We start from the raw sequence: 5,515 nt of genomic DNA, 5'->3' as shown, positions 1-5,515 counted from the left end.
TGGTTATCTGTAACCTGTAATGCCAGCATCCCATATGTGTCCGGTTCAAGTCTAAGCAGCTTTAATTCTGATCTAGCTCCCTGGGAAAGCAACTCAGAAAACCGATGATGGCACAGATATTTGGACCTCTGCTACTCATGTAGGAGATCCAGACGGAACACTGGGCTCCTGATTTCAGCCTGGACCAACTCTGGCTGTTATGGTCATTTGAGGAGTGAATCAGCATGTAGAAAATACCTGTCTCAACAACAACAAAAAAGAAAATACCCGTCTCCTAATTCTGCCTTCCAAATAAGTAAATTTTAAGGCTGTTTTTAGTTTATTTTCTTATTTATTTATTAGTTTTTTTTTATTGGCAAGTCAGATATATAGAGAGGAGGAGAGACAGTGAGGAAGATCTTCCTTCTGCTGATTCGCTCTCCACTAGCCACAACAGCAAGAGCTGAGCCAATCCAAGGTGAGGAGCCAGGAGCTTCTTCCGGGTCTCCCACGCAGGTGCAGGGGTCCAAGGCTTTGGGCCAACCTCAACTAGTTTCCCAAGCCACAAGGCCCTTTTGTTTATTTTTTATTTGAAAGGCAAGATTTACGGAGAGGAGAGACAGATCTTTCATCTGCCGCTGATTCACTCCCCAAATGGCCACAAAATCCAGAGCTGAGCAAATCAACGCAAAGCTAGGAACCTCCTCCAGGTGCAAGGCCCCAAGAATGTCAGCCATCCTCCACTGCTTTCCCAAGCCATAAGCAGGGAGTCAATCACAAAAGAATAAATACCATATATTCTCTCTCATATAAGGACGCCAACATGGAAAGGGTAACTCCAATAGTCCATTGAGCGTCTGTTGGCTGTTTTGGCTGTGTCTCAGATGTTATGATGTTTTTATGTCGGTTTATTTGCTTCCAAATAATTTCTTTTCTCTAGTGGAGTTCATCAAGTGCCCATGGAGTATGCAAAGGCAACATAGTTACTAAGAGACTTCTGTGTTTCCTTTTAGTTAAGCATGTGCTGCCTACTCAGTGGCACATTACTTAATCAAGGTGCTACAATTTGTTGTTGACATTGTTGCTGTTGTTATTCATGCTGTGATTGATGTGGCTGTTATGAAATGATGTCAATCCGAAAAATAGTTAAAAAAATGTTCTAGATATGAGAAAAAAAATGTCTTTGGTATTTTGAGATTGCAATAAGCTTGTAAATTGCTTTAAGTACGATGGGTAGTTTGATGATATTAATACTTTCATTATATAGGAATTTGATTTTAACAGATAATTTTGTACTATGAATGTTTACTGTTAGTACCAGGTATGAAATATGGCTTTTTGTTATTGTTATACTTTTGTTTTCAAAAGATTAATTTTTCTGGCCGAAAGTCTTAATTATTTTAGAGGTAATCTGTGACTACTTTGCCATGTGTGTGTGTTTTCCTTTCTTCCTGCGTGTTCCATGAGGAAGATATTCTGACTTTGTAGATGAAACATGCTTATGCTTTATTGTGCAAGAAATATTATGTTTTTAAAGCAAATAAAGGTGTTTTAAAAAAATAATAAATATTTTATTAGATGTGTAGTCAATCATTAAGAATTGATAAAAAAAAAACAAACAACCTAAACAAAAAACCTAAAACCGAGGACCCAGTATGGTAGCCTAGTGGCTAGAGTTCTTGCCTTGCATACGCCAGGATCCCATATGGGCACAGGTTTGTGTCCCAGCGACCCCACTTCCCATTCAGCTTCCTGCTTGCGACCTGGGGAAGCAGCGGAGGATGGCCCAAAGCCTTGGAACCCTGCACCCACATGGGAGACCTGGAGGAAGATCTTGGCTCCGTGCTTTTCATGGGCTCAGCTCTGGCTGTTGCGGACATTTGGGGAGTGAACCAGTGGATGGAGGATCTTCCTTTCATCTGTCTCTCCTCCTCTCTGTATATGACTGTCCAATAAAAATAAATCTTTTTTTTTAAAGATTTATTCATTTTTATTACAGTCAGATATACACAGAGGAGGAGAGACAGAGAGGAAGATCTTCCGTCCGATGATTCAATCCCCAAGTGAGCTGCAACGGCCGGTGCACGCCGATCCGAAGCCAGGAACCAGGAACCTCTTCCGGGTCTCCCACACATGTTGCAGGATCCCAAAGCTTTCGGCCGTCCTCAACTGCTTTCCCAGGCCACAAGCAGGGAGCTGGATGGGAAGTGGAGCTGCCAGGATTAGAACCGGCACCCATATGGGATCCCGGGGCTTTCAAGGCGAGGACCTTAGCCGCTAGGCCACGCCGCCGGGCCCTAAAAATAAATCTTAAAAAATGAATACTGAGATGGGGTTTGAATGGGGACTGCATTCTGATCTGGATGTGGCTGTAATCTCCCTTGGCACAAGTGTTGGTTGGGACTGGACGCACCAAACCGGGCTAGACTCCAACACCATTTGGTGTCCTGGAGGATTAGGGTAGATGTGGGACGGACTAGGCTAGGTCTCAGCTCCTACCGAGCCCTGTGTGAGCTGTGTGTGGGTATGGAAGAGCCGTTGCTGGGCTGAAACATCCAACCCTAAGAACCAGATCGGGTTGAAGGCCAGTCAGGAAAAGCCACTGTTCCTACTAGGACAGGAGGTGAACTGAGTAGGGCTGGCTCATGGACCCCCTGGTATGCTTGAAATCTGACACTGGGAGAGGTTCTGATGGAAGAGCCTGGGCAGCTCCTCTGGCAGGACACAGTCCCTGCAGGTAAGCGCAAGAAGCATAATAGGAAACAGCCCAGAACAGGCCATGGAAAGTTACCCACTGGCATACATTTCGCACAGGTCGGGGGCAGACCAGGCTGAATCAGTTCATCTCATCCACTGGCAAATCCGAGCACCAGAACAGAGTGTGGGTCGAGCCAGATTCAGTCGTGACAAAAACCAGTGCACATTACGAAATGTCAAGGTGACGTGATCCGTACCAGATGTGACCACAGTGCCCAACAGCACACATGAGAACCAGAGAGGGAGGGGGCAAAGCTGGCAGGGGGAATGCGGAGGGCTCTCCTGCTGGACAGCCACTCCCACTGGAGAGTGTGGGTTGGGATGGGGGCAGACCAGAACAGGCAGGGCTACAACACCTGTGGGCCTCATGTGAACTAGATCAGGGAAGGGCCAGGTTGGGCTGTTTTGACTGGTACAAGCAAAAATTAGAGTGGGTGAGGGTTGCTTGGGCTTAGCTGCAGCATCTGCTGGCAGGGGCTGGCACTGGAAGCTAATTCTGTCAATTTAAACCGCAGAACTATCTGGAGAGTGTATAATCTGGGAGTGGGAGTGGAAATGGCCCAGTGGGGAAATAGTGGGCACCCCCCCTCTGGGGTTGTCACTCCCACTGGAGAGCATGAGGACCAGGATTGGGGCAGGGGCAGCTAGACAGAATGGCACTCGCCAGCATGTGTGTGGACTGGATAGTAGGGCTGGTTAGGTTGAAACACGCAATTCCCAGTGATATGTGTAAGAGCTAAATGGGATGTGGGACAGACTAGACAAGTCCGTGGTACATACTGGCAAGCATGGGCACCAGAGTAGGGGGCAGGCCTGCTGGGGGTTATTGGGAGTCATGACGATAACCCTGACTAGGCTGCAGTTTCCATGAAGGCTGAGTTTGAATTGGACAGAATCAGGCTGGATTGAAACAGCCATTGGTTCGTGTGGAAGACAGGACTGGAAACAGAACTGACCCAGCATTTGCAACCACCAGCATATGCATAAGCTAAATGGGGTGACAGACTGTGCTGGACCTTGTACTGGCAAGCACACACAAGAATCAGGTCTGAGGATTAATCCAGATGAAGTTTCTTTGGGGATCCCTCTATTTGAACTGCTGAACTCACAACCCCAGCCATGAAGACTGTCAGCCAGTGGATTCAGAAGAGATTTCATCGTGCTTGGAACGGTGAGATTGGCAGGAATTCAGAACTGCTGAACTATCAAAACTGCTTGAGCAGGACCCTCGGAGCATGCCTCACACTGGGGACCTGGGAGGGGTGGGAGGCTGGGTGGGGCTTCTCCCTTTATCTTTTCCCTTGCCCCGGATACAGAAAAGAAAAATATTAATGTGGAAACAATAGTCCTACCCACTTTCCTGTAGCTCCTGACCCTTTGTGCCCTAATCAACTATCTTAATCAAAATAAAATAATAAAAAAAAACAAACCCACTCATTCTTTCCCAAGCCTTCTACCACCAAAACTGGGCGAGCCCCAGGGACAGATTTAAGGGAACCCAGGGACCAAGGATAGGGGTCTTCCTTCCAAATAGGCTATAATTTGAAACTCATGCAAACTTCTCCATGATGCCTGCCAAACAGGATTTTCTCACTGTTGGGGCCAGTAATGGCTGCATCCTCCAATCTTCCCATTCCCAAATGTGACTGGTTGAGTGCAGTTTTTCTGTCCTTGCTCCTTGGCTTATAGGGGAGCAGTACTTGCTGTTCTGTAAGGAGCCACTGAAGGACAGGGGCATTGCAGAGGTCTCTGGACTTGCAGGCCAAAGGACAGGATACCGGACCATCTCATTTTGGGGAAAGGGTTATGGCTGTAGTGTCTTTTAAAGTGTTGATGGAAAAATGTTCACACTTCCAACCTGGACACACAACCACGTGCCCCCAACAACTTTTTCAACAGGATACTAATATTTAAGGCAGCCTTGGAATCCTAACAGCCTGTCCCTGCAATGGAGCAGAGGCCTTGCCTCACACTGAACTGCTAAATTCTCACATGTATTAACTTGTTCAATCTCTCAACCACCCTGAGCCCCATTTCACCAATGAGCAAATGGGCACAGGAAGGTCATCTAATATATCCTATCACACAAGCTAGTCTAAGTGAAGCACTGGAAACCATGTGGCTTGGCCCCAGAGCTGATCTTTGGCACAATACTTTATGGTCAGTGTCATTTCCATTACTGCACCCCAACTACAGGAGAATTACAAACCCATACCCGCTGTGTCAGTGGATAGCTGTCCTCTGGCCATGGTTATCTGAAAATTTAATGGCTCTGATGTCTGTGTGTTCTGGGGTTCAGGCACCACACGGCCCAGGGTCAAGTAATAATCTCAGTTTAAAAGACATTGGTGAAACAGAAGTCTTGATAAAAACTTTATTGTCTTAAATATCAAATATTTTACACACCACTTTTTCTTCAGAAAGTTCCTATTAAAAAAAGAAAAAGAAAATAAAGTCTTTTGATTATTTAGGCCGACTTACATTTCAGTATGTGACAAAAACTCAAATCCAGATACATCTAGTCCACTCAGCTGCAGACAGGTCAGCCTCTACACCAATGGTACAATGCAACCAACTGTGGGATTCCTGAGCTCGGTTCCCTTACGGTTTCAGTTTCTCCAACTCTTAAAACCAAAGCAAATGGTAGAGATCGCACCACTGGCAAGCCTACTGTGCCTATCAGCTTTGTTCTTTACATAAGCTGCAGTAGTATCAAAGCTTAAACAAAAGCCAGGACAATCTTGCAATACACGAGCCACTGCAAGAACAAGTAAGGAAA

This window comes from Ochotona princeps, chromosome 2 (genome assembly GCF_030435755.1).
Source record: "Ochotona princeps isolate mOchPri1 chromosome 2, mOchPri1.hap1, whole genome shotgun sequence".
Classification (NCBI taxonomy): Eukaryota; Metazoa; Chordata; class Mammalia; order Lagomorpha; family Ochotonidae; genus Ochotona; species Ochotona princeps.
The sequence above is the reverse complement of the archived record's forward strand: the minus strand, read 5'-3'. Positions refer to the sequence as shown.